Source organism: Bos indicus, chromosome 5, assembly GCF_029378745.1.
Source record: "Bos indicus isolate NIAB-ARS_2022 breed Sahiwal x Tharparkar chromosome 5, NIAB-ARS_B.indTharparkar_mat_pri_1.0, whole genome shotgun sequence".
Classification (NCBI taxonomy): domain Eukaryota; kingdom Metazoa; phylum Chordata; class Mammalia; order Artiodactyla; family Bovidae; genus Bos; species Bos indicus.
Genome location: NC_091764.1, coordinates 44,418,660 through 44,429,949, shown reverse-complemented (window position 1 = coordinate 44,429,949; position 11,290 = coordinate 44,418,660). Strand labels below are relative to the sequence as shown.

At 41.8% G+C, this 11,290-nt stretch overlaps 1 pseudogene; it reads right to left on the bottom strand.

Moving 5' to 3' along the window:
- Nucleotides 1-10,218: 10,218 nt before the first annotated feature.
- LOC139183381 (U5 spliceosomal RNA) lies at nucleotides 10,219-10,323 on the bottom strand (annotated as a pseudogene).
- Nucleotides 10,324-11,290: the final 967 nt, after the last annotated feature.

The following is an 11,290-nucleotide window of genomic DNA, read 5'->3' as shown; positions in this document are numbered from 1 at the left end:
GGAGAAGGAAATGGCAGCCCACTCCAGTGTTCTTGAGTGGGAAATCCCACAGACAGAGGAGCCTGGTCATGGGGTCATGAAAGAGTCAGACATCTGGGTTGCTTCCATGTCCTGGCTATTATAAACAGTGCTGCGATGAACATTGGAGTACACGTGTCTCTTTCCCTTCTGGTTTCCTCAGTGTGTATGCCCAGCAGTGGGATTGCTGCATCAGATGTCCATCAGCAGATGAATGGATAAGAAAGCTGTGGTACATATACACAATGGAGTATTACTCAGCCATTAAAAAGAATACATTTGAATCAGTTCTAATGAGGTGGATGAAACTGGAGCCTATTATACAGAGTGAAGTAAGCCATAAAGAAAAACACCAATACAGTATACTAACGCATATATATGGAATTTAGAAAGATGGTAACAATAACCCTGTGTACGAGACAGCAAAAGAGACACTGATGTATAGAACAGTCTTATGGACTCTGTGGGAGAGGGAGAGGGTGGGAAGATTTGGGAGAATGGCATTGAAACATGTAAAATATCATGTATGAAACGAGTTGCCAGTCCAGGTTCAATGCATGATACTGGATGCTTGGGGCTAGTGCACTGGGACGACGCAGAGGGATGGTATGGGGAGGGAGGAGGGAGGAGGGTTCAGGATGGGGAACACATGTATACCTGTGGCGGATTCATTTTGATATTTGGCAAAACTAATACAATTTTGTAAAGTTTAAAAATAAAAAAAAATAAATAAATAAAAAATAAAAATTGAAAAAAAAAAAAAAAGAAAGAGTCAGACATGACTTAGTGACTATAACAACAGCAACAATGAAAGATGCTTGTCTGAGAATTTACACGGCAGGCTTAGAAATCCAGGAACTTGACTGGCATCCTTCAGAAAAGCCCAAGCCTCATTGCCTTTTTCCAGATAAATTTTCTGCAGGCGTTTGTGTGTTTGGGAAGGGTAAGTGCTTCAAGGAAGACAGGGAGCTAGGATGCAGGGTGTGGGTGAGGCCGGGAATGGTGTTCCTGTCCCTTGTGTCACACCTGTGTCATCTTCGTGCCACCCTCCACCCCTGGCTTGCTTTTCAAATTTCTGTTGTTTTGCAAGCGAGGCAAGCCAAGCAGAGGCACTGTAGTTCTTGGGGGATAAGTTGTTATGAAGCTCATAGTTGGGAAAGGATGGTGTTTAAGATCTGTTAGATCTTATTTTAAGACAAAACAGAGGCAATTACTCTATTTCTTTATGGACCACCTGCAGAACTACTGGAGGTACTGACTTTTAAAAAGAAGAGTTTTCTATACCCCCCACCAAAGTTGATATTAAGCCCTGAGAATCTGCTACTTTAATAGGCACTCCATGTTTTTTCAAATATTAACTGTAAATCTTAGAGCTTTGCAGAGTATTTCATAGACTGAAGGGATATATCCATGTGCACCGTTCTCTCTCTTTAAAAAAATTACTTCCACACTGAGAGTAATGGCCAGCCTGCAAAGAGACTCCCTATCCTGCCTCACTTAGCCCTGGAAAGGATTCAGTTCAGTTCAGTCGCTCAGTCGTGTCCGACTCTTTGCGAACCTATGGACTGCAGCACGCCAGGCCTCCCTGTCCATCACCAAGTCCTGGAGTCTACTCAAATTCATGTCCACTGAGTCAGTGATGCCATCCAACCATCTCGTCTTCTGTCCTCCCCTTCTCCCCCTGCCTTCAATCTTTCCCAACATCAGGATCTTTACAAAGGAGTCCATTCTTCCAATCAGGTGGCCAAAGTATTGGAGTTTCAGCTTCAGCATCAGTCCTTCCATTGAATATTCGGGAATGATTTCCTTTAGGATGGACTGGTTGGATCTCCTTGCAGTTCAAGGGACTCTCAAGGATCTTCTCCAACCCCACAGTTCAAAGCATCAATTCTTTGGCCCTCAGCTTTCTTTAACTCTCACATCCATACATGATTACTGGAGGACCTTTGTTGGCAAAGTAATGTCTCTGCTTCTTAATATGCTGTCTAGGTTAGTCATAGCTTTTCTTCCAAAGAGCAAGTGTCTTTTAATTTCATGGCTTCAGTCGCCATCTGCACTGATTTTGGAGCCACAAAAATATAAAGTCTGACACTGTTTCCACTGTTTCCCCATCAATTTGCCATGAAGTGATGGGACTAGAAGCCATAATCTTAGTTTTCTGAATGTTGAGTTTTAACCCAACTGTTTCACTCTCCTCTTTCACTTTCATCAAGAAGCTCTTTAGTTCTATGCTTTCTGCCAGAAGGGTGGTGTCATCTGCATATCTGAGGTTATTGATATTTCTCCCAGCCATCTCGATTCCAGCTTGTGCTTCATTCCAGCGTTTCTCATGATGTACTCTGCATATAAGTTAAATAAGCAGGGTGACAATATACAGCCTTGACATACTCCTTTTCCTATTTGGAACCAGTCTGTTGTTCCATGTCCAGTTCTAACTGTTGCTTCCTGACCTGCATACAGATTTCTTAAAAGGCAGGTCAGGTGGTCTTGTATTCCCATCTCTTTCAGAATTTTCCACAGTTGATTGTGATCCACATAGTCAAAGGCTTTGGCATAGTCAATAAAGCAGAAATAGATGTTTTTCTGGAACTCTCTTGCCTTTTTGATGATAGTTCTATATATATGTTACCCTGTGCCCCCACCATGGCTAACTGGATTTTAGTTAGACCTGGGATACAAGTTTGTTGATCAATTAGAGTTTCTTAAAATTTAAAGTAAATAAACAAAGCAATTGTCATTAGTCTATGATGAGTACTCATAAACCAGGGGACTGAATGCACCAATGAATCATGTATCAGGGGCAGAGAGGCTGCAGACAAATTTAGCCTCTACCACTGGGCAGCTTTGCCCTGTCCAGGTACCTGCAATTGGATAGGTTTGGGCAAAAGGTTTGTCCCAGTTTCTCTTGGTAAACCAGGTTTGGTCATTATATTAGTCACACATTGCCAAAGTTAGTTACAAACTTTTTTTTTTTTTTTTCCTGTGATGATGTTAAACATGTACTTTAAACAAATTTAAATGTGCAATAGAGTAACTATAGTCACTGTGCTGTACTTCATATTCCCATGACTTGTTTTGTAACTGGAAGTTAGTACTTTTGGACCTTCTTCACCTTTTCTCCCACTGCCCACCGCCTTCCCCCACTTCTGGCAACCATCCATCTGTTCTCCATATCTATGAGCTTGGTTTTCTTTCCTGTTGTTGCTGTTTTGTTTGTTTATTTATCCCACGCTGGGTCTTTGTTGTAGCCCTTGGGATCTTTGATCTTCACTGGGGCATGTGGGATCTTTAGTTGCAACACTTGGGATATTTTTTTTCTTCAGTTGCATCTTTGGGATCTAGTTCTCTGACCAAAGCTCAAACCTGGGCTCCATGCAGTGGGATTGTGGAGTGTTAATCACTCCACAACAAGGAAGTTCCTGTTGGTTCACAAAGTGGAAGAGGAACTTTCAGAGTTCAACAGGCACCAAGTGAGTAAAAAGTGACTTTGGAAACTAAGATCAGAAAGTCTGTCCTCTACCTGGACATTCTCATCTTGTAGAATTAAAAGAAAGATCTGCCAAAAAAAAAAAAAACAAGCCAAAATGAAACCAAAACCAAAAAAGCAACAAAAATTTAAAAACCACAAAACCCTGCAGATGGAATTAATACTGTTCGGTAGGTAGAATAAGGAAAAGGAGTCCAAAATGGCGGTGGCTAAAAGACAAAGAAAGAAAAAGCCCGTGAAAATAGAACAAAAGAAGGTCCAAGGACCGGAGTGAGGACCTCAGGTAAAACAATCAACACTCCTGGCTGGCTCAGTTTACATAGGACAGGCCCAGGGAGACACAAACATATAAAAAGAGGAGCCAAAGCTAGCTCTCTCTCTCTCTCTCTCTCTCTCTTCTGCGCGCTGGGGTGCTCTTCTTTTTTCGTCTTTGGATCGACGTGCCCACACGCCTTAAAGATGGATTTTTCTGCTATCTTCTATATAAAATAAAGCTGTTTAACACTGATTTGTCTAAAAGCTATAACATGGTCCTTTCGAGACCTGAGAGCTATAACACGGTCTATCCAAGACCTGAGAGCTGTGACACGCCGAGGGGGCTTTAATGTCCGTCACTCCAAATCTTTGTTGTGATGAGACAAAGAACCAAGGAGCATACACTCTTGTGACAATACATTTCCCCTGACAGTTATTTAACCTTTCCACTCCTTTCCAGCACCATCTCCACCACCACCCTCTGGCCACATTTCTCCCCCCATTCATAGTCAAAGCTGTTTTCTTAACTCAGCTAGTAGTGATTCATTCCAGACAGTGTATACTTTCAAGAGTTTGCATACTTAGCTTCCCATGTTTCTTTAGAGAGGCTCATTCTTGATGATGAAGTAAAACTCCAGCCTTCACAAGTATTTGGTGGCTCCTGGGAACTGTGACTTCTCCCTGAAGCTATTTTTCTGGTGGACCCAGGAAATTACCTTAGTAACAATGAGCACAATGAACACATGGTTTGATTATCTGCCCTGTCAGTTTCTCGCATGAAAAAAAAAAGGAATAAACAAAAACACAGGTAGGCCTCTCCTTGTGTGTAGCTTAGAATAATCACTTGAATGGAATGCTAAGTGAACAGCAACAGTAAAAGGAGATCTGATAGAGCACTCTGACATCAAGCTTGTACTTCCATTTCCCACAGATTCCAACTGCTTTCTGATGAACTGCCCATTAGAGGCATTCTGATGGGCCCTTCAGTTCAGTCAGTTCAGTCGCTCAGTCACGTCCGACTCTTTGCAACCCCATGAATCGCAGCACGCCAGGCCTCCCTGTCCATCACCAACTCCCGGAGTTCACTCAGACTCATGTCCATTGAGTCAGTGATGCCATACAGCCATCTCATCCTCTGTTGTCCCCTTCTCCTCCTGCCTCCAATCCCTCCCAGCATCAGAGTCTTTTCCAATGAGTCAACTCTTTGCATGAGGTGGCCAAAGTACTGGAGTTTCAGCTTTAGCATCATTCCTTCCAAGGAAATCCGAGGGCTGATCTCCTTCAGAATGGCCTGGTTGGATCTCCTTCTAGTCCAAGGGACTCCCAAGAGTCTTCTCCATCACCACAGTTCAAAAGCATCAATTCTTCGGTGCTCAGCCTTCTTCACAGTCCAACTCTCACATCCATGCATGACCACTGGGAGAACAATAGCCTTGACTAGATGAACCTTTGTTGGCAAAGTAATGTCTCTGCTTAGTCATAACTTTCCTTCCAAGGAGTAAGCGTCTTTTAGTTTCATGGCTGCAGTCACCATCTGCAGTGATTTTGGAGCCCAAAAAAATAAAGTCTGACACTGTTTCCACTCTTTCCCCATCTATTTCCCATGAAGTGATGGGACCAGATGCCATGATCTTCGTTTTCTGGATGTTGAGCTTTAAGCCAACTTTTTCCTTCTCCTCTTTCACTTTCATCAAGAAGCTTTTTAGTTCCTCTTCACTTTTTGCCATAAGGGTGGTGTCATCTGCATATCTGAGGTTATTGATAATTCTCCCGGCAATCTTGATTCCAGTTTGTGCTTCTTCCAGACCAGTGTTTCTCATGATGTACTCTGCATAGAAGTTAAATAAGCAGGGTGACAATGTACAGCCTTGATGTACTCCTTTTCCTATTTGGAACCAGTCTGTTGTTCCATGTCCAGATGGGCCCTTATTAGGCAGTTTTACTGAAGTGTTGGGTAGAGCTTACAGGAAAAGCAGGTGGACAGGCAGGGAGGCCTTTTACTCACTCCCAGAGGGGCTGTGGGCAAACTGCTGGACTTCTGTGAATTTCTGTTTCCTCATCTGTAAAATGCCAATGTTGACAATACCTTTTCAAGGGGAGTTAAGTGATTTAATACATACAAATAATGCCTGGAACATGGCAGGCACTGTGTCTGTATTTGCTGTTACAGTACAGGAGGTCCGCAACTTCAATGGCTAAAGGTTTTTCAGCTTTACAATGGTGTAAAAGTGGTATGCATTCAGTAGAAAATATACTTGGAATTTGAAATGTAATCTTGTTCTGGGCTAGTATATATTTTGTTTACAAAGGTAAACAACCAATATACTTAAAACAATTCTGTACCCAGACAACCATTCTGTCTTCCTCTTTCAGGAGCGTATTCAATATATTACATCAGATATTCAACACTTTATTCTAAAATAGGCTTTGTTGCCCAACCGTAGGCTAATGTATGTGTCCCAGGGAGGTTTGAGTTATGATAGTCAGAACTGTGATATTTGGTAGGTTAGGTGTATGGAATGCATTTTTTTATTTACATTATCTAACTTATGATGGGTTTATCAGAATGTTACCCAACTGTAAATCAAGGAAGATTTGTATATAGACTCCCCTCTTCTTTCAGAAACACAAAACTCCTGATAAAAATCACCTGGCAGAGGCCCAGAGCAGTGTAAACTCATGAGAACTAATATTGAACCATAAGAATATTCATTTAAACAACAGCATCACTGGGTGGCTCAGAGGGTAAAGAATCCACCTGAAATGTGGGAGACCTGGGTTCGATCCCTGGGTTGGGAAGATCCCCTGCAGGAGGGCATGGCAACCCACTCCAGTATTCTTGCCTGAAGAATCCCCTGGACAGAGAAGCACGGCAGGCCTTAGTGTATGGGGTTGCAAGTCAGACACGACTGAGCAACTCAGCACAGTAAATTCCTAGGGCAAGAAGCTAACTCCCTTCAAATGATTAAAAATTCTAAAACATTCCCCCTGCACTTTGGTTGGAAGTTATAAAAGAATAGTTTTATAAAAGAATATAAGGGAATAGTTACATTCTTATAACTATTAAGCAAGAATTTGTTGCTATTGTTCAGTCACTAATTTGTGTCCAACTGTTTGCTACCCCAAAGACTGTAACCTGCCCAGCTCCTCTGTCCATATAGTTTTGGCAAGAATAATAGAGTGAGTTGCCATTTCCTTCTCTAGGTAAGCAAGAATCAGTTCAGTTCAGTTTAATCACTCAGTCGTTTCCGACTCTTTGCGACCCCATGAATAGCAGCACTCCAGGCCTCCCTGTCTATCACCAACTTCCAGAGTTCACCCAAACTCATGTGCATCGAGTTGGTGATGCCATCCAGCCATCTCATCCTCTGTCGTCCCCTTCTCCTCCTGCCCCCAATCCCTCCCAGCATCAGAGTCTTTTCCAATGAGTCAACTCTTTGTATGAGGTGGCCAAAGTACTGGAGTTTCAACTTCAGCATCAGTCCTTCCATTGAACACCCAGGACTGGTCTCCTTTAGAATGGACTGGGTGGATCTCCTTGCAGTCCAAGGGACTCTAAAGAGTCTTCTCCAACACCACAGTTCAAAGCATCAATTCTTCAGCACTCAGCTTTCTTCACAGTCCAACTCCCACATCCATACATGACTACTGGAAAAACCATAGCCTTGACTAGACAGACCTTTGTTGGCAAAGTAATATCTCTGCTTTTGAATATGCTATCTAGGTTGGTCATAACTTTCCTTCCAAGGAGTGTCTTTTAATTTCATGCCTGCAATCACCATCTGCAGTGATTTTGGAGCCCCCCAAAATGAAGTGTGACACTGTTTCCACTGTTTCCCCATCTATTTCCCATGAACTGATGAGACCGGATGCCATGATCTTAGTTTTCTGAATGTTGAGACTTAAGCCAACTTTTTCCCTCTCCTCTTTCACTTTCATTAAGAGGCTTTTTAGTTCCTCTTCACTTTCTGCCATAAGGATGGTATCATCTGCATATCTGAGGTTATTGATATTTCTCCCGGCAACCTTGACTCCAGCTTGTCTTCTTCCAGCCCAGTGTGTCTCATGATGTACTCTGCATATAAGTTAAATAAGCAGGGTGACAATATACAGCCTTGACGTACTCCTTTTCCTATTTGGAATCAATCTGTTGTTCCATGTCCAGTTCTAATTGTTGCTTCCTGACCTGCATACAGGTTTCTCAAGAGGCAGGTCAGGTGGTCTGGTATTCCTATCTCTTTCAGAATTTTCCACAGTTGATTGTGAGCCACATAGTCAAAGGCTTTGGCATAGTCAATAAAGCAGAAATAGATGCTTTTCTGGAACTTTCTTGCTTTTTCAATGATCCAGAAGATGTTGGCAATTTGATCTCTGGTTCCTCTGCCTTTTCTAAAACCAGCTTGAACATCTGAAAGTTCACGGTTCACATCCTGTTGAAGCCTGGCTTGGAGAATTTTGAGCATTACTTTACTAGCGTGTGAGATGAGTGCAATTGTGTGGTAGTTTGAGCATTCTTTGGCATTGCCTTTCTTTGGGATTGGAATGAAAACTGACCTTTTCCAGTCCTGTGGCCTCTGCTGAGTTTTCCAAATTTGCTGGCATATTGAGTGCAGCACTTTCACAGCATCATCTTTCAGGATTTGAAATAGCTCCACTGGAATTCCATCACCTCCACTAGGTTTGTTCATAGTGATGCTTCCTAAGGCCCACTTGACTTCACATTCCAGGATGAGACTGTGGCTCAGATCATGAACTCCTTATTGCCAAATTCAGACTTAAATTAAGAAAGTAGGGAAAAACCACTAGCCCATTCAGGTATGACCTAAATCAAATCCCTTATGATTATACAGTGGAAGTGAGAAGTAGATTTAAGGGATTGGGTCTGATAGACAGAGTGTCCTTCTTTTAAGGGATTCCTGCCCACAGTAGTAGATATAGTGGTCATCTGAATTAAATTCACCCATTCCGGTCCATTTTAGTTCACTGATTCCTAGAATGTCAACATTGACTCTTGCCATCTCCTGTTTGACCACTTCCAATTTGCCTTGATTCATGGACCTGACATTCCAGGTTCATCTGCAATATTGCTCTCTACAGCATTGGACCTTGCTTCTATCACCAGTCACACCCACAACTGGGTATTGTTTTGCTTTGGCTCCATCCCTTCATTCTCCCTGGAGTTATTTCTCCACTGATCTCCTGTAGCATATTGGGTACCTACCGACCTGGGGAGTTCCTCTTTCAGTATCCTATCATTTTGCCTCTTCATACTGTTCATGGGGTTCTCAAGGCAAGAATACTGAAGTGGTTTGCCATTCCCTTCTCCAGTGGACCACATTCTGTCAGACCTCTCCACCATGACCCGCCCGTCTTGCATGGCCCCACACGGCATGGCTTAGCTTCATTGAGTTAGACAAGACTGTGGTCCATGTGGTCAGATTGGATAGTTTTCTGTGGTTATGATTTCAGTGTGTCTGCCCTCTGATGCCCTCTCTCAACACCTACCATCTCACTTGGAATGTGAAGACAAAAGAGTCCAAAATGCAGTACTTGGATGCAATCTCAAAAACGACAGAATGATCTGTGTTTGTTTCCAAGGCAAATCATTCAATACCACAGTGATCCAAGCCTATGCCCCAACCAGTAACGCTGAAGAAGCTGAAGTTGAATGGTTCTGTGAAGACCTACAAGACCTTTTAGAACTAACACCCAAAAAAGATGTCCTTTTCATTCTAGGGGACTGGAATGCGAAAGTAGGAAGTCAAGAAACACCTGGGGTAACAGGCAAATTTGGCCTTGCAATATGGAATGAAGCAGGGCAAAGACTAATAGAGTTTTGCCAAGAGAACGCACTGGTCATAGCAAACAGCCTCTTGTAATGAGGCCTTACAAATAGCTGTTTAAAGAAGGGAAGAGAAAAGCAAAGGAGAAAAGGAAAGATACTCCAATTTGAATGCAGAGTTCCAAAGAATAGCAAGGAGAGATACGAAAGCCTTCCTCTGTGGTCAGTGCAAAGAAATAGAGGAAAACAACAGAATGGGAAAGACTAGAGATCTCTTCAAGAAAATTAGAGATACCAAGGGAACATTTCATGCAAAGAAGGGCTCGATAAAGGACAGAAATGGTATGGACCAAACAGAAGCAGAAGATATTAAGAAAAGGTGGTAAGAATACACAGAAGAACTGAACAAAAAATATCTTCATGACCCAGATAATCATGATGGTGTGATCACTCACCTAGAGCCAAACAAGCAAGAATAGTTGGATATAAATGGTGTTTCTGGCAGATGGAACAAGTTAAGTTTACCCACTCAGATGGCTGAAGCCTTTTACCAATATTTGTGGGAAGACATTTTAAGGTTTTTACTTGCCTGTTTTTAACTTTTATTTTTAAATGGGGGAAAATTGCTTTACAATGTTGTGTTGGTTTCTGATGTATAACAAAACAAATCAACCATAATTATACATGTATCATCTCCCTCTTGAACTCAGAATTATTCTTCTCCACAGAAATTTTTAGTAAAAGGTGAAAGATTTATATGATAGAAAGAGAAGCAGAATATTACTTGCCTTTAATAGATGACCTTATGGGGGCTGTGGATAAAATTTGTGGCAGTTATGGAAGTTACAGAAATATCAAGTAGCAGTTTGCTTTTTAAAATCTCTCTCTCTCTCTCTTTTTTTTTTTTTCCAGTCCCAAGCAAGGGTGCTTTAGCCAACCATTTGGATGCTCCATTTCAAAGATATGATAAGATCAGTATTTCCAAGGGACTAAGAATCATAAGTTTTATCTAAGGAGGAAGTCAGGAACATATTTGCCTGTTATCAGATTTCTGGATAAGTACTATAATCTTTTTTATTTTCTTTAATAGTCTGTAGATTAGTTCAATATTTTGTGTGTGTGAAGTGCCGTCCCCAAATACACAAAGATCTGGGCCTGGTGGTGTCTGTTTAGAGAGTAAGGGACAATAAATCAGGCCTTTCTGTACATTTCCTGGACCTCTGTCAAAGCAGTTTCCCGGCTATCAATATTTACATAAGTTTTATACTTGCTGTGTGCCATCTGTAGTTCTTGACATTTGTTCTCTGATCTTCCCCTCTTAATCTTGTAGAAACAATAAAAGCCCCTTATAATGTCTTTATAAAGACAAACTTTCCTGAGACCCAGTGTGGTTAGTTAGACGAAGAAAATGTTGCCTGTTACTTCATGTCTTAGGGTCCTAACTAGTTACTGAGGCAAGCCTGACAGACAACCTGCACCCCTCAAGTGGCAAAAATGAGAGGGAATATTCTCACTGGTTACAAAAGTTCTCAGTACATAAAACAAGACAAATAGAGATTCTTGTTTTAACGTTTTTCATTCCTATGACAAATGAGAGAGACAAAGGAAAGCGTGACTCTGTCTGGGAGGCTAAGAATCAATAACCATAGGTGTTGATGGCCAAAACCAAATTCACAAGAGGCATGATTCAAGATCTATTTTCACAAATATTTTTCTCCTGCCAGTGTGAATTTGGAAAGGAACAGAGA